Source organism: Falco cherrug, chromosome 9, assembly GCF_023634085.1.
Source record: "Falco cherrug isolate bFalChe1 chromosome 9, bFalChe1.pri, whole genome shotgun sequence".
NCBI classification, from domain to species: Eukaryota; Metazoa; Chordata; class Aves; order Falconiformes; family Falconidae; genus Falco; species Falco cherrug.
Genome location: NC_073705.1, coordinates 24346400 through 24368837, shown reverse-complemented (window position 1 = coordinate 24368837; position 22438 = coordinate 24346400). Strand labels below are relative to the sequence as shown.

At 41.8% G+C, this 22438-nt stretch overlaps 1 long non-coding RNA gene across 1 annotated transcript; it reads left to right on the top strand.

Moving 5' to 3' along the window:
• The first annotated feature begins 30 nt into the window (after positions 1-30).
• On the top strand, positions 31-9401 carry LOC129736776 (uncharacterized). The gene is made up of 3 exons (XR_008733830.1): positions 31-2411; positions 3059-3163; positions 7307-9401. It is a non-coding gene; the product is annotated as an uncharacterized LOC129736776 (long non-coding RNA).
• Positions 9402-22438: the final 13037 nt, after the last annotated feature.

Genomic DNA, 22438 nt, shown 5'->3' with positions numbered 1-22438 from the left:
GTTGCTGCACACAGCGGGGTAAGAGAAGAATACTAAAGCTGGTATGAACTGTGTAGGAGATGCTGCCTGCAGTAAGTCTTAAGCCAGGAGGAGGAGGATGTTTTATGTGATGTAACAAAGCTTTCTATAGTCCTAGGGAGTCACTAGCTTCATAGTAGACTTTCCTCAGTGAAGAGAGAGTAGGGTACGAAACCTGAAACTATTGAAGCCAAAGTAACCCCAGTGCTCCCAACATTTTTAGCAGGCGAATAGACTTTGTATTTCAAAACCCTGAGGAATTAAAATTTGTCCTTTGCATACAGAGCTCTGAATATGCATTTAGGGTGGCTACAGAGCAAAGCATTCCTGAATTACAGGTGAAACAAGTATGTTCAAAGTCCAGAGGAAGGACCTGAAGAACATAGCCACAGATTCAGACTTCAGGTTACTGGTTTCATATTCTTTGATCCAGTGCATGTAAGGACACACTTAAAGTGTCGGTAATCTGTGCCTGGCAGATACATAACTTGTCTGTGGTAGTAGCAGGCTGCACTCCCAGCTGACTCAGGCTTGCCACTGCTAAGGCATCAACTTGACAGTTGATAGTTTGAATTTTGGAAGAGATAAGTAGTTCATAGGCCATGAAGCTAATTACAGTGCTTATTAAGAAGTGTCACTAAATCCGTCTAAGGCTGATAATGAATTTTATCAAATAATCTTGTTAAAGTGGAAGTAGATTAGTAGAGCAGAGGTGGGGTTTTTTGTACAGTGCTCAGCATAATAGAGCCTAAATGCAGCTGAATAACTTGAATTTCAGCTGTGTTAAGAATTTTCCTGTGAGTTGAGTCTAGCATTTCAAGCACAGTAGGAAAACAGGTAGCTAGCAAACTATTGGAAACACAACTGAATACCACGCAGGGTGAATAGACAAGCCTTTAGCTATCACTTCAATTTCTTGTCTGCTAAAGACCAAGGTTTAGAACTACTTGCACAAAACTTAGGCATTATCAAGATGGTCGGAATCCCTCTTCAAGGTAAGTTTGGGAGGGTGGGGTTTATTTTTTGTTTAAAACTAAATGTCTACTAAACATTCTGTCCTTTAGAAGTGGCACTTCTAAAGAGGTTACTTTCTAAGTTGACACCTTGTTTTCCTGTGAGGATACTCCATCCCACACACTCATTCTCAGTGCTGTGATGCCTCTCTTGTGCAGCCACCTACTGCAGGAGTGAAAATCTTAGTGCCGTCAATTCTTCAATGTGGTTCACTGAGTGAGTGCTTTACCAGTAATGCTGGCATGCATGGGACTGGAATGGGGAAGGCTCAAATAATTTCCAGGTGTCAAAGCACAGCCTTTGTGTAGTGCTGCGGATGCCCTACAGCAAGCTTAGGTTGTTATGTTAGAAGATAAAGTTAGAATTGAAGAGGGCCTCAAAGAGGGGTGGAGTAAGGTAGGTTATTTAGCAAACTCCATACCAGCTCACTGTAGTGGAAGATAAATTGTGTGTGAGAGAAGTGATGAAAACAGGAAAAACAGAATTATCTCCCTTGGTTGTTTTAAGGGAAGACCTTGTACAGAGGAGAAAGAATTGTTTTGAAAAAATGACAGTATGTACAACCAAAAGGAGGTTTCTGGTTTTTCCCAACCTTGTTTTGGCCATGGTTAATGTCAGGAATAACAGAAAAGTTTTCTTTACTGTCTGTCCCCTAATAATTTGCATCAGATCGCTGCATAAATCTGAGGATGTGATGCAGCTGTTGCAAAATGCAGTGATCGGAGTGATAGCCCCCCCCAGGTGTGTGTGTGTGTTGTGGGTTTTTTGTGATGGTTTATATCTGGTCCACTCAATGTCCTACTTTACAAGTTGCCTTTTCTATCTGCCAGTGCTTTAAATTCATTCTAGAGTCTTAAAAATAATGTTTGTCGAGAGTTACCTGTGAAGAAACTCAAGGACACAGTGTACTGTTTTTTCCCCCTGGAAGTTTAAGGCAGAATTCAGTGAAACCGTACACTTGTTCTGAACTGTAGGATGTCCCAGAAATTGTAGAAATCCTGGGTGCCACACGGTGCGCCTAGTTTTTATGCCCAGGGCGCCTGGGCTTAGACATAATAGGCTGCAGGATCTGCATAGTGGCTCTAGTAGCTGTTTCTCAGAAACAGGGCAATACAAGGCTGGTGGTTGTATTCTGGGTCAGTATCAGGAGTATAGCTTCTACTGCCCTCGTGCACTGGAAAAAAAAAATCACAGGTGGTATGATCCAGAAACATGAAATTTGAGAATGTTACCACTTAATTTTCATTTTTATTGTCATGCTTGTCCTTCCAGGGAAACACAACTGGGTTTTGGCTGTCTACCTGGGGCTGTGTTTTCTACTGCAAGCTTGAAAGTCACCTGGGAAATACCAGTGTTAACGTAACTGCTGAACGATACAGGTGTTCAACTGTTCATTTTCATAATTCTCAATACGTGAAACTTATCAGCTGAATCATTCATATAGTTTTCATCTCTAGCAAGCATTCTTCAAGTACCGTGTAATATTAGTATGGATGTTAATATTGCACTTCCAAGTTTTGCGTTTTTAATCTTGCGTAAATATTACAAGATGTAGTTTGTAACTCTGGGCAGGAGATGGAGCCAAACCGGACTAAATGTAGAAAGAAAACTTTAACATATTGTTAAAGTTGAGGGTAAAATGAAAGCTTTTATATGAAGTTTTCCTAATTCCAGGGACTGTTGTAATGGTCATGAGGATCCTGGGCAAATAGAGAAATACAAACTATAAGTAGTTTTACATGGACAAGAACATAAGTAAATGGTAGGAAATTACACTCTTCATTTAAAAAGTTATAAAAACCTTTCCGATTTTTATTTGCTAAAATGTTCTTATTGGGTAGAACTCTGCTGTTCCAGGAAAATGAATGCATATGTTTTTGTGAAAAAAAAAAAATAATATAAAAATCATACAGGTACAGTAGGAAAAAAAAAGGTGAAAAATTGTCACAAAAGTATAAGAAATTCCTCTATAAGAAATGGCCAGTAATACTTTCTAGTGAATGAAGTAATCGTTCTCTCTTTACAGCTGAACCTATGGGTGTGGGAGGTGATCACTCTCAAGGCAAGGATGAACAGAATAGAGGGGACGAGCTTGTGTTAAAAAATTCTTCCCTCATATTGGAGGCACAAAGTGAGTTACCCTGACTGTTGAAGTTGGCAGCTGCTGGCGTCCTCTGGGCTGGTCCTGTCTGAGTGTATTTATCCATAGGCACATGAGCACTTCTAAAGAACAGCTGCTCTGCTTTTGGAGCACCAGGTTCTAATACACAACAGCTCTTAACCTGGGGGAGGAATGGCAATTTTTTTTGTTGACTGTTAGTGGAACCCTGCTGATTTTACAGGCTGAGTGTCTTCAGATATTATTTCCTACTTTTTCCTAGGGAAAGGTAACCTTAGAGCCTGGAAGGCCTGTATTTCCAGCATCTACTCTCATTCCTCATTAGACATAGTGGATGCTTACAGTATTTCCCTAGTAGTCAGTAAAAGCATTCCCAATAACAAGACCTAAATCTTTTCACACGTGCACTTAAGTTCATTTCACTGGTGATACTATCTTATTTTTCAAAGGGGGTTATAAAAACATGGATTTGGTTTTAAAAAAACCCAAATACATAGCATTTCCTTTTAGTGCAATTACAAGTATATTTGGGCGTTATTTTAACTGGAGGCATTTTTCACCTCTGTCCTGGCATGATGTCTCTCTTCTCCTTCTTACAGTCAGGTGAAGTGCAAAGAGAAGCCAGTTAGGCTGAGATCCTTGTTTCTAGTTATTCTGCCTTACTCTTCCTTTAGTGAGTCTTTTACTTTTCCCTTCTCAGTTTGTCTTTCGTTTGCTACCTTTTGACGGTAACCACGAGAGGGCATCTCTTGTTTTTGCTAACCTTGATTGCCTCAAGTTCAGCTTTTTAATTTTAGTTTTCTGCCTACATATTTTGTCTAAGACAAATGTTTCTTATGTAATGCAGTAACAATGATGGACAAAATCATTGCTCAGTAGTCCATGGATTCCTGTGTTGCTGCATTTTGAGCTACGTGTTAACTGTGTTCAGAGAGGATAGTTTAGCCCAAGAGCGTTTGTAACAATGCTGAGCCCAGCATCAGTTTTCAGTGGTACTGGATCAGCAGCTGTTTCATGTTGCACTTCACTTCTAGGAGAATTACATTATTTTTCTGAAATACCTCCAACCTTCTATTTGCTAAGGCAAAGAAGAACTGGCAATTTCTTACCGTAGTCATGGCTTGCATTTGAATAGCTTTATTCCTCTGGGTGGAAATGTAAAGATGAGAAATGACATGCCTGTTCTCAGGTTCTGATGCCTGATAGTTACCACCATTCTAGAAATGAGATTTACATCGCGTAGGATCAGCATTTAGAATCCAGTCCTGCAGCTATGCCCAAGAGGATGTATTGGCAAGATGTTTGTTGGGTTACAGGACCTCAGTGATACAGCATCTGTGTATACTATGCTTTAAATAGGCATTCCAGACAGAGCATGTATTTGAGTCAGAAGTGCAACGCCTAATTGCTGTTGATATTGCTAAAGGTTGTAGGCAGATGCTGTTGGAGCTTTGAGCACAATGAAAATCTGCCTCTGTCTCTCTGGATGGAGCTCAGTTTTTTTTACTTTTAAGGATAAAAATGCATCCATGACTTCCATTGTTCCCAAGCAGCGTCTGCCCAGCTGGATGCAGGCCCTCATAGTGCTGGGGAAAATACTTCACCCCCTTGTTTACACTGAGGGGAAGTTGGAGCTTGTGAAGAAATTTCTGGTCAGTTTTAGAATTCAAACTTGTAAATATTGAGTAGCTGGAATCCTCAAGTACAGCTGTAGTTCACAGCACTGAGTGCATTCTCACGGCTTTGTAATTACCTGCAGACTGACAGATACTGCAGAAACCAAAACTCTAAGGGTCTCTATGTAGCTGCTGTAACAGCTAGGGAGATTTATAATTTTTTTAATATCTATGTATATTATGTATAATACTGCATATTTAAATATATTAATAATATGGAATACATATGAATATATTTAGAATATATAAAAACATATATGAAGGAAATATTCTTTTCTGCTTCACCCTAGTGCTATATTCAATATTTTGTCTGATTTGGGACTGAACAGCATGGGTTTTGCTTACTGAGGTGATAAAAGCACTGTAATGTAGAGGAGATATTTACACATAGTTCTTGTGCGCAGTGGGGGTATCTAATACCTGTTTTAAAAAACACCTTTTTTAAATTTTGTTTTTTATAAAAGGCTCAAAAACACAGGGGAGGGACAGTTCTGGAGTCCTGATATTTTTTTCATAGTTGCACTTGCCTACAATACTGTGCTGTAGATTTGCCACTAGATAACCATTTTAGGGTATTTGATGGGTTGTGGTGTTGATTATTTATCTTGCAAAGATGCTAAGTATTCCATCACTGTTGTGGTTGTAGCACCTTTCAAAAAAGTCTTTTGCCAACCCTCTTTGTTTTATGCATGATAATTCTTTGACTGCTTTTCAGTCAGTGCCCCAGTGTTTTTGGCCCCCAGGTTTTTCTGTGAGTCATACTGAAGGTGACACAGACTGAGGATGACATTCAAGCTGATCTTCCTTGATGGGCGCTGCATCCTGGACGTTATTGGGAATTTTTTTTTCTCCAGTTCATTCAGAGAAAAAATTTCCAAGAGAAAAATGCTCTGGTGGACCAGGTAGTGCTTCTGAGCCCAAGTTTTAAATCACTAGGCCTCCCTTTGCCTTCATGAATCCTCTTTTATCCCACAAAAATAATTTTGCTGAGGCTTGTAAGTTGGCTCTGATGCTAAAGGGGTTCAGATGGGTACTTAGGTAAGTAGAGGGATGCACTACTCGGAAGTATGGCAACATTGAAATCTCTAGTTTAATAAGGACACTAAAAGATGTGTTCACAATTGTACTTACGGAATATACAGAAAAGCTTTCATGCACAATGGTCTTTGCATCTAGATTAAGTCTGTAAAAGGTCTCTTGCAAAATTCAGGGTGAATAAAAGAAGGGAACCCAAACAGCTGTGCTCCTTCAGAAGAAGTGAGGAAGTAAAATGACTGGAGTTGTACAGGTGTGGGTCACATGAACCCCTAATGACCTGGGGGAGACATCTCCATCTGCTACATAAGACATCAGAGTCCAAGCCGTAAGAGAATCACACTTAAATTAGATGCTCAAGGTAGATCGTGTAAATGTTCTCTGTGTCCAGTGTAAAGGTAAAGCAGGGAGACCACAAACTGGGTGGAGGAGGATGACTTCATTTTCATGAAGTAATAGTCAGGTGGGTAGCTGGAGTAAGCAGGGAAAACTGGAGAATGCTAGCTTGTTTTCTGCTTTTTAGTTCTTCCTCTTCTCCCCCTTCCTCAGGAGGCTGAGGCAGTCTCTGGATCTAGAGTAGCTCTTCAGTGAGTAAAATGTTCCCTGTCAGAACGGGGATCAGCTAGCAGTACTCAGCACAGTACACTTCTGCTTTGTTTGTTGAATTCCTCCTTGTTTTTGAGTTGCTGAGTGAGGCGGCTTGGGCCAATTTCTGGAATGTGCAGCGAGACAAGGGGAAAGCATGGATGGATACAGCTGGCACAATAAAATTGGAGAGGAGGCTCCCAGGCCAGCCAGGCGTTCAGGGTGTTGTTTTTATCTTGACCATCTGATTCAAGAGGAGTGGCTTCACCGTGGGAGCCCCTGGGGCTCTGAGGTAGCAGAAGGCTGTGTTGTGCTGGTTCTCTGACATAACACCAACAACCCAGAATCACGAACTTGGAGACTGGCCGTCGGATAAGGACACTTGGATTGTCAAGTGTGTTTGCTTATTGAACCTACTTGCACAGAGCAAGTCCCTTCTCCTATCTGATCCTTCCAAGGTCACCCAGCAATAAAAAGGAAGGACCTGCTCAGGGGGTTGCAGCTTCAGATTGGTGACAGGAATTTGCGGAGTTATTTATGCCATGCACTCCTAAGGACCCCTGAATGGAGCCCTAGGATCTATGTGTGGCTTTTTACACTGGCTGATTGTGGAGGTTGTATTAATAACTCTTTTGTTGTGTAGTACATAGATATTGGCCTGTGTAGAAAGAGAGCTAAAGAGCTGGACAAAGGCCATGATCAAGCTCTCTGGCACTTGCTTTGTGACACTCAGCAACTCAATGGCTGCTGTTGTCTCTGTAGGAGAGCTGTGCTCACAAAACCACTTGGAGCACTCAGCCTGAGCTACAGACAGCATTACTGATGCCACTCTGTTTCCTTGCTCTCTGTGAATTTCTAGGTGTGAAAAAAGCCAGGGCAGGATCCAGGATGCTCCTTCATTCTCTTTGCAGAGAAACCGAAGAATGTGGTCTGGGGAAACCTGCTTCTGGTTTGCATGCCATCCCTCCCCGGTGGCGTCACCAGCATTGCCAGTTCCTATGAGGTACTCTGCTTGGTGACTAGAGAACTTTATTTAGCAGGACACACAATCAAGCAGCTCCAATTGGGAAACTATGTAAGAGCAAAATTAAAAAAAAAAATAACCAGTGTTGAAAGAAACTAATTAGGTACATAATATCTAGAATCACATCCGTGGTAACTTAGCTATGCATTGCATAAATGTATTGTTTATGAATAAACTGTAATATTGTCAGTCCCTAACTTCTACATGCTTTTCATGCCACCAGGGCTTGGATAATCATTTTATGCACGAATTTCCTGAGAGCTGATCACCCTTTATGCTATGTAGTCTCTCCTGACTTCACCTTTCAGGAGCTATGGGCAGTAACTGCAGTATGGGTATGCGTATAATGGCTTGGCAGGTCTCCACAGTTGTGGAATTTACAATCATTGCTGTATGCGTAATGCTTGGAACAGCTTTTTTTTTTTATTTCTGGTGGATGATGAATTAGGCCATCTGTCTCCAATGTCTGCTGACCCTTCCCCCCACTCTCCTCTTTCCGGGTATGTTGGCACTGCTGCACAGTCAGCCAAGGTCAAGGTCTGGAGCCTGGGTCTTTGACCTTCACTGCTGAGACCACGGTGGCTCAGTCCTCACTTTCCTAGGGTAATTCTCCAGTATGTTATGCACCCACAGGTCTGAGATGCCATGCAAGGAGGAGGGATCCCTTTACAGTAACATTAAGAATGCGATAGTAGGAACTTCCTTCACACATGTAGCTGATACTTGAAGAATACCTTATGCCTAAAGTTAATGAGTGGGCTAGTTTTTCAAACTATGAATGGGACACTTCCTGATTTGCACCAAAAAAGGCAGGTGATGCCTGAAATCAGATTAATTGAACATAGATCTGAAAATGTTAGATGCAGATGCACTTAAACATCGTTGAGACAAATGGAAGCTTTGATAAAACAGAAACAGAAAGCCAAGTAAATTTGTCTTGGATCATTCCATTTTGTTCCTGGCCTGAAATAAAAATACATGGTAGTGATATAAGTGTCAGAAGCCAAACAGATGTGAAGGTTTACCTCTATAAACCAACATAGTGTTAGTAACTGTAGAACTTGATCCAAAATTTCTGAGATTAATGGGAATTTTTCTGCTGAGTTTATTGGGCTTTGGATTAAGTGCATAGATACGAAAGACTTTATGTAACAGCTCGCAGCAGTAAAGATCTCTGCAAGCACTTGGGGAATCTTTGGGAAGCTTTTCAGTAAACACCTACATCTTTAGCATGAGTGTAAGACTGGAAGGCTTGTTTACTGCTGTTGGCAGTCATCATAGGGATATACGGGTGCCTGGGCAGCTCTGCAGGGAGGGGACTTCTGCAGTATTGCCAGTGTTGTTACAATATGAGGAGTGAAGTGTAACAACAACAAAGAAAAAAAAGTGAGAGTGTATGAAAATTTTGGGGCTTACATAGAAGGCGGTAGGTCCTTTTGGCTTGATGCTTCCCTTTTGGCCTTTAAAGGTGCGTGCAAACCATACTTCAAAGCGATTGTGCACATCCAGGAAAGCTAGGAGTTTTTAATTGAAACCTGAAATTCCCATGCAGTGGTACAACTCCATCATGTAGGGCTAAAAAATGGAGGAGAGCATCATGAGATCTGCATTCACTCTTTGGAAGAGGTGATACTGAGCTAGTGGAGGGAATGATGGAATGAGATTTAATGGATTTGATCAGCAGTGAGGGAGAATGGGAAATCCCTAAGCATGGGAAGTAATCAAAACACATCTGATGACAGAGGAGATGTAGGATGCCTGGAAAAAAGTAACTCTCTTGTGATTCTAGATCTTTTCCTCTGACAAAGAAAAATTGACTAGTGCTATGCAAATTCTGTGCACAATATGTTTAGCCCAATAGTTCCAAAGGGTTGTTAGTTTTCAGCTTTTTTTCACTTGGCTGGTTTCAAGTACATGTTTTTGCACCTGTTTTGGCTGCAGCGTTCAGAGGTCTGTCTTGTGGGTCCAAGCAGTCCTGTCTGTATGTGAAGCAGCTGAAGAAGTTGAAGCTGAAGGATAACTGCAAATGCAAATACCTGCTCTCACTCCTTGAGAAGAGTCTAGCCTCTTTTAAAGATCAGAGCCTGCCTATACTCAACTGTGGTTGTCTATTAACAGATGAGACTGCTACTGTGAGATGTGGTCCTGCCTATGCTGCACCAAAAAGTTGGTCTTAGAGCAGTGACAGGTATCTGAGTTCCCATGCTTGCCCACCTTGGCACACAAAGCAGCTGCACAGAGTTGGATGCTGTGCTACCCCCTCACATGTGGTCCAAAGCCTACATTCACAAGCACTTGTAGAACCACAGTGTGATCTGTGAGTGGATCTGCCATGAAGGGAGCCTTGGCCCTCCCATTGGAGGCACCATAGATATAGCCTCAGTTTTTCCTGCTTAAAAAACCCTTAAGCCTCTCTTTTTGTGACTTTAATGGGACTTCTTATTATGGAGTGACCCAGAGGAAAAGAAAATTATTAATAGACTGTATGTGAACTCATTGTGAGGAAAAGGGGGCTTGGTGGTGGGGTGACTAATAAAATGTTTAATTCAGCTGTTTTCCTGGTGCTTTTATTAGTCTTGAAGTGTTAATGAGCCTTTGAGATTGGGCAACTTTTGATCAGTTCTCAGTGTATACCACAGCTTAAGGGATCTCAGTTTCAAGAACGGAGATTGGTTTATAAGTAGATACAAAACTCAAACATTCCCTTCATTGTTGTTATAATAGTTCCTCTGTCTGAATAATCCCTCAAAGTCTGAAGCAGAAAATGGTTTGTTCCTTGTAGGGAAGAAAAGTTTAGAACCATAACATTCAGATTGCTTTGATACTTCTGACTTTACCAACTGGCAGAAAATTAGATGACATCAAAGAATCACTGGAAAGCAGCTCATTTAATTTTGAAATTTATTGGAAATTGTCACATGTGGTTGTAATGCTGACAGCTGCTTTCCTGTCACTTTTCTGCAAAAGAGAGTGGCATTATGCCTGGATAAGGGTATAAAAGCTGATGCTGTGACCTGTGATAGAGACATAAGTTGAACTTCCTGGGACGCACAGTCAGTTAATTCTGCTGTCTGTACTACATGTGTTAAGGGCTCAAAAGTACAGGAGCTTATTTTTAATTTTTTTTTTTTTAATACTAGTACTGTTACAATGAGTTAAATGAATTCTTAAATAATTTTACTTAAGAAAAGTTCAGATGAGATATTCAAATAACAATCCTGTCCTAACAAAGAATCGGAAAAATACCTATTTTTCATGCTTCTTTATACAAACCCTTGAAAATACCACGATTCAATTTGTGTTTTCTCTGTGCAAATTTGGGATTTAGGAAAAATACAGTCCCTTTTTGAGAACAGAAGTGGGAAGGACAGTTCTTCAGGTGCTCGTTCATAAATGAGAGACCTAACTGCAAGTTGGGTGAGAGATTGCTAAAACATACCAATTTCCAAAGATGTTTGTAGTGATGGGTTCACTCTGCTGCATGAGCTGATCCTTCATCTTGTCTCATCTTTCAGTGAGATTGATGTGTAAGGACTGGTTATAGGTGGCTTTTGTAAGAAACTGAAATATCTTACAGCAGTCAGTTTTGAGATAAATTCTCCAGGATACTTCCTGTGTAAGTCCACACTTAATTTTTAGTAACAATTTTTACTATATTAATTGTATCAATTACATATCCTGTGCAGATTTGATCTACAGTTGTTATTGGTACCTGGGAAAATGGTATGGCAACATTTTAGCATTTACAAATACTTAAGAAGGCAGAAGAAATGCCTTCCACAGAATTATTGGTGTCCACAGAATGGAGACTAGGTATAAAAGCACACAGTAAATGCTGTGGAAGAAATGTCTAAATGTTCTATTGGAAGCTCAACTCTTCTGTAATTTCCACATGTTGATTTGGGTGATAGGTTTTTGGGGAAGGAACCCCAAACAGGGAAAACAGTTGCGCTAAACAATCAGCTGCAGGCAAACATGCATGAGTTTTGCCAGTAAAGTCTAGTTCAGTTCTGGTTTATCAGTCCCTCACCACCTGTGAGTGGCTTACCCCGTAACTGCTGGATGTCCTGAAAGACTTTTAGAAAGCAGACTGAGAAAGTATGCCTCTAATGAAGCAACAAGATTTGATGCACAATGTATTTCTGAAGGATTATCAGAAGCCTTGGGCATGCAGTGAGATACAAGGCTGTAGGCCAAGTGCTTTCAACCCCTATCAGTGTAATAATCCATACAAAATGTGCCATCTTACCCATCTAATTGTAGAATTTGCAGAGAAAGAGAGTAAGAAATCAAAACCAACACTGTGTAGGCTAAATTGTTTCCAAATTTGCACATATATTGTATGACCTAAAAGACCAGCTCCTTAAAACACACTTTTAAAGCCAAATATAACTCACGGCAGTTAACATTTCTCTATAGTGAGGCTTTAACTGTATCCATGGTCCATAAATCATGTTCATTGGTGGGATCCCTGTTGGAGTATATCTGAGACAGCTTAGGGTCTGGGACTTGGTTGTTCTGTTTGTTTTAACCTTCTTTCCACCAAAATTTGATTCCCTTCCAACAGTACTACAAACTGCCCTAATGACAAATCTTATCATAGATGATTCAAAAAGGTTTTAAGACTAGTTGTTTATTGTTCATTTAAAGGAGTCCCGTTTATAGCAGCGAAAGTCTTGTCTTGTAGTCCTTGAGCTGGGATGGTGACAGAGGAAAAGATCACTCACCTGCTGCTTAGCCTGTCAGGAAAACTGTCTGGGAGGTGGGTGGGTAAATATGGGTTGATAAAAACCTGAGGGAAGAATAGCCACACTTCCAGCTGGATGGGGTGTTTGTCAGGAATTTGTAGGCCTGCTCATCAATTGTCTTTGTGCATAGGATATTGTTAGCATTACGGTTTCCACTGAAATTCTTCTAGAGTATTCAGTGAAGATGCTGAAAAAACAGCTTTCCTCAGTGTATTATGCAATCTATTATGTGGAACCAGAGCTGAAACAGCCCATCCAGCGGGAACGGGTTTGTTTTGTGTTACCCTTCCAGCAGGGGTTTATCCATGTGTGCTGGAAATTACAATGTTAAATACTCCAGCATGGAAATTTTGTGTGAGGATTATCAGACTTAACTTTTTGCAGCTTGGGTCTCCTGTTGGCCCAGGAGTCCTCTGGAGCTTCCACTGCAAAGGTTTTGGAACACTAATGCCTGAAATTAGGAAATCTGAACTCTGCTGAGGAGTAACAGGAGAAAATGTTTTCTCTATTTCACTCTTCTGCATGCCAATGCCTATTAAAAACCTTTGCTCTTTTCTCACTTCCCTCAAGCAATTCGTTTTAAGCTTCCCAGCTGAAACAAAGCTATAGCATTGCTCCGGCATAGTAGAATTGCTCTGTTTTCTTAAATGGCCAGACATAAACCTTGGATACCAAAAAGTTATATTTCTATTGCTTATTTTTTTTCCCTTCTCGACATTTATGCATACAATATATGTACAAAGAAGACTGAAGTGTTTCAGACACTGAGTGTATTAGCACCCTCTCCTGAGCTGGATCAGGGACAGCTATCTGCAAATGAAGCAGAGGCAGCTCTGTGGCTGCTGCCTCCTCGAAGTAGAGCTTTGGTTGCTTGCTGTTGCCACCTGGCTTTTGCTGGACACAGCTCCGCCATGCAAGGTCAGTCTTTCCCATTCTCACAGTGTGCGTGTGTGGTTGTGAGCGCTCGCATCTGATTCCTTGGAATTGAATCCCTACTCTAGTGCCGAGACCTGTCCAGGGGATGGCACGCATCTATTTTTAAAATAGGTCCACCAGATGTTTAGTATCTGAGTGCAGTGCAATTATTTAGTCAAGATTATATTCCTTTGGGTTTTAAACAGCAGTGCAATTGTGCTGTATTTTTAATTCTGTGGTTGTTTCAGTGCTGTAGTGGTGGAAGGCAGTTGTTCTTGAATACATGTGATGTATCACTACCACGTGCTTGGTGCCTTGCTACTGGCCTGATCCTGTGAGATGTTCATCACAGTCTAAAAATAAAACTTGCTCACAATGTGATGTATGGAATAGTCTTACAGGGGAAGGGGAGGGAGAGCTTTATTGCTTGTATCACTTGACATTGGGACTGTTGAAAAGTGGAAAACATTACGCCATAGTAGTAGCCTTTCAAATCACCTCTGGGGTTTCCAGCAGTGATCACAAAGCTTTATAATCCATTATAAACCTTTTTCTCATCCTTCTGTTAGCTTTTGTTTGGTGAATTCTTTTAGTGAATGTCAGGTAGTCCTGAAGGGTAAAGGGACTGTTTCTGAAAAACTGTTGCTCATGTTTCTGTCTGATTTTTCATGGTCTGTAAAAAGGTTATATTAATCAACAAATGATTGTTATAAAAAAATGAAATTCCATCACTTGGCTACACCAGCCTAGCATTTCACTGCAATCGGTTTGAGCTACAGCTATGCCTCTTCAGCCTTCCTCTGCTGAGGCTGCAATGCTCACACAGTAGAACGACTGCTCACACCTCATTATTGAGGTTATTTGCAGTAGTGTACAAAGAACCAAGTGACAGATGTTTTGAAATGGCTAATCAATTGTTATAGATTTAATTAAGTTGATGCCTGCACATCTTTACAATGTGGGTTTTTTTACCAAAGCTAGGGAAAGGATCTTACAAATTCACTCAAGCCCCTGTGAGGCTTAAGCTTCAACTTTAGAGCATAAATATTGCTTGCATGCAATTATAATAGTCTGGTTTGTCCACTTACACTGGAGTATTGTGTCTCTGAACTTCACTCTTGGAAAGATACATTTGGACTTAGATGTATGACACTTGTTGTTTGGAGTGACACACACAAATCCCCATACACCAGAATGAAAATTCAGCCCTAATCATCAAAGGGAAGTGAGGACTAAATGAATGTGTGTCATGCGTATCCAATTTCTCCACTGATCATCCAGAGAAAATAAATCACAGCGGATGTCCTTCCATTTCTTTTTTGTTTAAATAGCTAGAAGGAGTTCTGTGTTAAAGTCAACCCGGGTTTCTCCAGGGAATACTGAAATAAATTAACATTGGCTGATTAACTGTTTTGACCCATATTAAAGCCACTGGAAAATGATAGGCATATTTTGTCATGGCAGCACTCCAGCTTTTTTGTGTACTACTGGCATTAGAGCATAAAACTGGAGGAGCACATATCAACTAAACTAATAACCAATTTCATTAATTTTTAATAAGTCCTTTTTCTGGGACTGTACTCTTTGAGATAGATTTATTGTGCATCAGTGTCTCAGCAATGTCTAGTGTCCAGCTATGCTGGGATCTCCTGCCATCTTCCCATTATGCATTTGAAAAAAGACAGCACAAGTGATCCACATAAAAGAGACAAAAATGGGGAAAGGTATTGCAGAAAGATCGGCTTGATTAAGGGGAAAATTTGAAACAGCACAAATTTGCAGATGACTATCCAAGTCACATTGATTTTCAATGAGAATAGGATAGCTTGCAGTCCCTCATCTCTCTCAAATGTTCCCTTACACCCTACGGCAATTTAATTTGGAAAGAATTGTTGGAAGAAATCTGATAGGTGTATAAAATGAGCAGTATAAAAAGCATGCTGTCACAGCAAGGGCAGTGCCCCGAGACTCAGAACATGCTCAAAAGTTAATTGAAATCAATTGGAGATACTTCTGTTGACTTAAATAAGCTCTGGATGAGCCGTTGGGAGACCTAGTTTCAATACCCAGGTTTACCACAGATTTCTTGAACGGCTCAGGGCAAGTCACTCAGGGCCATATACAGAATGGGATCCAGATATTGTAATGGGATTGCTTGAAGTGGGAAAAGTGAGAAAGGTTCTCCATGCAGCCTCACAGTTCAGGGCTCTTTTCAGAAGCGAGTTATGAGCTGCTAAGGTAAAACAAATAATAATTTCTACTTAACCTGTGGTGCTTACAGTTGTAGGATGCTGTCAAGACAATTTTAAAAAGTTTTGAAAATGATGATTAGGCATTTCAGATTATAAGAACAGCATCTGCAGTCAGATTAGCTTGAATAAAATGTCAGGGGCCACCAGTCCTCACGTTTCAGAGCATAAACTGTCCATCAGCTGGAATAATGAAGCAGATACCTCAGTGGAACTGTAAGGTACTGTTAAGCAATTTACAGTACCATTTATTATGTGCTGTTATCCAGACATATCTTTATGTGGATACTCCCTTGGAAAAGGGGGTCTGTTCTCACTGCCCAGGGAATGGCAGACCTGTCTGTAACTGGGGACATTTCCTGGAGGTGATGAAGGCTCCTGGTGAGTGCTTTACCCTCTGACCCACTGTGCTGGGTTCTTCTGGCTGCTTTAACCTCTTGTAAGCTCTAGCAGTGTTTTTAATGCTGTCAGGAAGGCTCTGTAAGCTACGGGAGCTGAGCAGTGCCTTGTGGGATGGAGCCTTAACCATCTGTCCTGGTTTCAAATACATACACATCCCTATGTCTCTCTGGGGTCTTCTGTTGGAATTGCTTTTTTGTGTTGAATCCCAGATCCAGGATGGTGTTTTTGCTGCAGTGCTTCACCACTGCTCAGGCCAGGGGCCTTGGGGATGAGTACTGAATGTCTCTTGAGGCTCTGAAGAGCTGAGGTTCCTTACCTACAGGTTGGTTAAGGTTGGTTGGTTGGTTAGTTGCTACTGCTTTGCCAAGAGGTGCCCAGGAAACCCCATCCTGGAAATTAAGCCAGTCCTTGTCCTCCTTCACCCTTCACCTCCTAAGTTCTGTCCATTTTTAGCCATTGCTGCCTCCCCTCTGGCTCACAGTTCTGCTTTCCTCCTTCAGTGCTCCAGCCAATAAGGTGCAAAATCTGCATCTTTCCACCACCTCTCCCCATCCTGGTGCAGCGCGCCTCCATTTCAGAGGGCCCAGCAAGAAGGCTGCTCCTGTCAGCAGGGGATGGGCCTGCAGTCCCTGTGCCTTGTGTTGCCTTAACCAGCAGCAGCAGCTGTGATTTGGGAAACCACAGTGAGTGTTAGCAGCTTTCAGCTGAACATACTCAGCACAGGCTGGATATAGATCACCACCAGCTAAATCACTAATGGCTCAGCCAAGTCATAGAATGGTAGAATGGTTTGGGTTTGAAGGTACCTTAAAGATCTTCTAGTCCCAACCCCCCTGCTGTGAGCAGGGACACCTTCCACTAGACCAGGTTGCTCCAAGCCCCATCCAACCTGGTCCTGAACACTTCTAGGGGCATCCACAGCTTCTCTGGGCAGCCTGCTCCACCCTCACCACCCTCACAGTGAAGAATTTCTTTCTAATATCTCATCTAAATCTACCCTCTTTCAGTTTAAAACCCTATCCCTACAGGCCTCTGTAAAAAGTCCCTCTCCAGCTTTCTTGTAGGACCCTGCTAGGTACTGGGAGGCTGCTATAAGGTCTCCCCAGAGCCTTCTCTTCTCCAGGCTGAACTACCTGAACTCTCTCAGCCTGTCTTCCTAGGAGAGGAGCTCTAGCCCTCTGGTCATCTTTGTGGCCTCCTCTGGACTTGCTCCAACAGGTCCATGTCCTTCTTACGTTGGGGACCCCAGAGCTGAACCCAGTATTTCAGATGGGGTCTCATGAGAGCTGGATGGAAGAGAAGAATCACCTCCCTTGACCTGCTGGTCACCCTTCTTTTGATGCAGCCCAGGGTATGGTTGGCTTTCTGGGCTGCAAGTGCACGCTGCCAGGTCGTGTTGAGCTTCTTGTCCACCAACAGGTCTTTCTCCTCAGGGCCATTTTCAATCCATTCTCTGCCCAGCCTGTATTTGTGCTTTGATTGCCCTGACCCAGGTGCAGGACCTTGCGCTTGGCCTTGTTGAACTTCATGAGGTTTGCGCAAGCCCACTTCTCAAGCCTGTTGTCAAGGTGTCTCTGGACGGCATCTCTTCCCTCCAGCATGTCAACTTCACTACTCACCTTTCATGTTGTCAGCAAACTGGCTGAGGGTGCACTCATTCCTGGTATCCCTGTCACTGACAAAGATGTTAAACTGCACCGGTCAGCATGGGGACCCCTGAGAAATGCCACTCATTACTGGTCTTCACTTGGACATTGAGCCATTGACTGCAACACTTTAAGTGCAACTGTCCAGCCAATTCCTTACCCACTGAGTGCTCCATCTGTCAGATCCATGTCTCTCCAGTTTAGAGACAATGATGTCATGTGGGACTGTGTCAAATGGTTTGCCAAGTCCAGGTAGATGATGTCAGTTGCTGTCATATGTGAAAAAAAGCAGGAGATTGTTCAGATGACTCAGGAAAACTTTTTTACGTAGCACTAGTAAGGCAGAAAAACTTGCAGGAAAAAAAGATGGAATTTAAGGAAATTAAACACAGAGATTGCAATGTTTTCCAAGCTTCTAGTCACAGAGGACAGAGAGAAGGAGCCACCAATTTCTGAGAAATTTTGGATCTTCTCTTTGGAGAGGTTTCTGTTGCTAAGTAAAAGTTTACTGACATTTTTCTGGGTTGCCTGAGGCTACCTAGTGAGGCCGGTGCCAGCTTACTTTAACATATCTAACAAATGTTGTCCTGCAGGCTGTGATAATGGCTGCAAGCCCCACATGTTTAAGTTAATGAAAAATCAATCAGAAGTTAAATAGGGCTTTTGGCTTTTCCTGTCTGCATCAAGAACAGAGCAGAAGAGATTTCTTGGAAAATACAGCTGAGGAGCAGAGGATAAATGTATGCTAACAGACTGCAATGTTTAATACACTGTTTGAGCATCATGATCAGTGCGAGTGAAGCAGAATTTCTGGGGAGCTCATTGCCTTAATTTTGTCATGCCTCTAGTGATGACTTCACTGAACCTTAGGTAGCTGGGCCAGGATGAGTGATTGTACCTCCTTACCCCATTCCCAGCTCCCTGGGATATCAGGTGCCTGCAGCTTTGTGTGCTGCAGCCAGCGTGAGATGAGCAGCCTTAGTTCCTGCTGCCTACAAATTCCATATGCCTTTTGCATTTAGGGACTTGTAGAAGGGGTCCGTGAGTGACTTGTGTGCACTTGCTGATGCCAAGGCACATAGGGTGTATCATATAAGCCATGCTGAGCAAACTCCTGTCACCCATTTGTACCGAAGAGAGCTGCATGCTTGGTTCTAAACTGAAAAACTTTACTTACAATTTGCTTGTAAACTACACAAGCTAAGGGAGCTTTCAGTGCCTAAAATGGATTGTGTGTTGTTTGGTTTGAAGAGACTGCTGTTTTCCCAGTTTTATAACTGGGCATTTCTGGAAATCAGAATTAATTTCATAAGTGATTTCAGGTGAGGACTTTCCCTGACTGAAGGGTGGTTTTGTTTTTCCTTGAATCCTGAGACTGAACTAATCCGATGGCTTTGCTTCAGTCTGTTTATGGACTGTATGGTAGTTCTTGCATTCCAGATTGTATGTGTGTAATGTTTGGAAGATTAGTAATGATGTGTTATGACAGCCAAGGGCAGTCCAAGTAAGAGCTTTGTGGATTGTGACTGATGGGTGGGTTTTATGCCACTTCTTTCACCCCGGGATTACTAGCCACAATTTCATCACACATCTTTTTTTAACAGCGGAGGGAAAAGGGACTGGGTTTATGAGGGGATTAAAGCATCTGACTCTCTTCAGCCAGTTTTTAAGTGACAAGCATCTTGACCTGACAGTATTTATTTTATATTTTGTGTGTGGAGATATGGCTTCTTCAGAGCTCTTACTTGGACAGATACTGCCTATTAGCTAAAGTATTTAATATATTTGAACTTAAAAATGCATCAATTAAACTAAGCTTTCCTTAGGCTCTGGTTCAGGGCTTCCTGCATGGAGCTGAGTTTAAGACATATTCTATGTGTGAAATCTTGCTGTCTGTTAAGGGCCTGTGCCTGCAGTGGCTTCTGTGTCTGGGAGAGGGATGTGGTTTTCAGAGATGCTCTATGACTTACGTTCTTTCTAAGTACAAATACAAATATTTAAAATGTTTGTGTGATCTCTGCTTTTGTCTCTGTCCCTGATAAAACAGCCTTTTCTTCTTTCCTACTTTGACTATATTTATTCATCACTTTCAAGACCCTCTTCAGATGCATGGTCCTGCCATTTGTTAACGTAAAATGTTGGCAATCTTAAAACCTCCTGAACCATGGACTTGTAAGGAATGTGAAAAATTGCTGGAGCCTGCAAACTACACAAGTTACATCAACTTTTTGCACTTCTTGCTTTCTAAGGGATTTTGTGTATTTCATTGCGACCACAGAGTATGCTTGCTCCTGTAATCATGGAAAATGGGACATCTAGGAGTGATCTAATCCCTCCTCCTGCCCCAAAGGTGGATCATGTTTAAATCATTCCTGATAGATGTTTTGTGCAACCTATTTTTAAAACTGCTAGAGTCAGAGGTTTCAAAATTTGGCATACTCTCTTATTTGCCATTAGGAGGTTTAATCTGAACTTCTGTTGCTGTGATTTTAAGTCTGCTTTCTTCCATCTTATTCACCCTGGATATCAAAAACAATTTATTCCATTCTTCTTTAAAGGTTATTTTCTGCCGTCAGTCTTCTCCTTTGCAGACTGAACAATACTCTTTCCATCTTCCTTTTTTTATGGCTCTCCTTTTGTAGGCTTTTTGATCAGTCCTATCCTTTCTTCTGAATTGCTCAATCCACTTCCTACTTAAAGTGCAACTGCCAGCCTGGATGCAGCATTCTTACTGAGGCCTTATCACCACCAAGAAAAAATAGGGAATTACGTCAGATGAAACTCCTATTTGTGCAGCTCAGGTTGATGGATGCCTTCTTTGAGACAGCATGATATTGTTGACTCATGTTCAATTCTGATCCTCTGTAATACTCCCCAAGCCCTATTCAGAACAACTGTTATCCGTCTAGTCATTCCCCATCCTGTACTTTCCCAGACAATATTTTCCCTTCCTAAGTACAGGACTTAGCAGCTGTTCTTGCTCTATTGAATCCTGTTTTTCAGACTGTTTCTCTGATCTCTCCAAATATTTCTGAAAACTCTTTCTCTGCTCCAGTTTGCCTACGGCACCTTACACACCCCCCCCACCCCCCCCCCACCCCCCAGATTTCAAATGTGTGGTCTGTTCTGTTACCCAGACTGTTGAATAACAATATAGGAAAATGACTTAACCCTTACCGATTCCCAAATGTCAGACTAGACCTTTCTAGTCTGACAGCAAACTACTCATACCAGCTGTGAGTAAAGTTTTCCAAGAAGCTGTGCAGCCATCATCTTGGAGCCTCATCTGTAGTGTGTCACTAGTATTCTGTTAAGAATATGTGCTGAGGTGGTGAAGCTTTTGCTGTGTTACCTATGACTGAGATATTGCTCTTCAAGTTTCTTATTATCCCAATATTTGTCCTTGCTGTTTCTCTTCTATGCCCTTTATCACAAGATGCTGATAAAGGAAGAGGTAAACTCGCTAGTACAGTGGGAAGTAACAAAGGAGAAGCCCTCCAGAGTTCAATTCAAAGGGTTTTTTTATTCTTATTGTTTCCCTGTCTTAGATGCCAGATATTACAATAAACTACTCTGTCATTAGAGATAATAATGGTTACCTTTTTCCTCCATGGTTACAATAATGTTTCAGGGCGGGGGGGCGTTCCACTCTATAATTGTCTGTCTCTCAAGACTGCTTTGTCATTTTTCAGTTCCTATGATAATTATTTGCAAAATCTATTTCTACAAGCCAATGGATGTTCTTCAGATTCTTAGTAGAAATATGACTTCAAAAGCCCTTTTAGCTTTTCTAAAGGGAAAGGACCTGGCAAAAGGTTAGCAGCTGTGGTCATTCAGTGAAACAAGTAAGAACTATAGGTTCTGAACTGAAAAGCTAATTTTAGAAGATGACCTTAACAGGTGAGCAGATCATTTCAGGTAACTTCAGAGTCCTTTGCTTCTCTGCATTAAATGTCAATGTGAATTTGTCTGTTGACTCTTACTCTGAATATATAGATCACAGGAGCTGAGTTAGATTCCAGGTCAGCAAGATCATGTTTTCCACTGGAAGCATTCCAGCTGATGATAAACATCATCAAATAACTTCAGGCTCTCCATGAACATTGATGAAAGCATACCTCAGACTTCAGGGACATATAGTCTCACCTACCCTATCTAAATGCCGCGTGAGTTGTTTGAAATCAGTGTAGTATCTATGCTGCAAATGCTGCATGGATTTAGCACATTCTTGCAAGACATCTTTCAGCTGCAGAGCTTGCCTCGCTGCAGTAGGCAGCTTTTTGTTACATGGCTGCGGGTCAGAATGTCAGTGGATTCCCTTCTTGTTCACTCAGGGTCCACAGTTCCCTCAAGAAGGTTGTCTCAATGTAGTGGCTCAGCGGCACTGTCTGGCATGCAGAACATTCCTGGTTTGTCTCTGGAGATCCGCAGTGCAAGTGCTGACATGTAACACCACAGCTGTGCAATTTGTCAGCAGACAAGGGGAAGGAGCTCTCCCTCAGTCCATCAGGAGGCAATGTAGCTCTGGCGTTCACTCTACATGAGCTTTGCACCTTTCCACAGTCAGAGCACCTAGGCAGGTCGTACCAGCAGAAGGGCCTTGGACAAGTGGCCTGTCAAAAACTCAGTCCTGCAGAACATCTTTCTCAAGTGAGAGGTCCCAGGAATAGATCTGTTTGTCATAGACCAGATCAGCGTGTGTCAGTCATTTTAGTCCAGACCAGCCTTCCTGGCAGAGATAAGTCTCTTGTCCCTGGCTGCTTTCAGTGATATTTCTCTTTTCCTGTTGCCCCTCACATGCTGACCTCTAAGGACAGCAAAGCAGAACTTAGGTATGGTAACTCCATTGGTTGCCAGATGTTTCCAATATGTGGTTCTAAGAAAATTTTCATCAGAAGAATAATAATAGAAAAATAAATCTTGATTTTGTGTTGGAGACAGCATGCCAAGCACAAAACCCCCATGGACTGTACTTCTTAAAGAAATACAAGGTTTTCTTGATAGCTA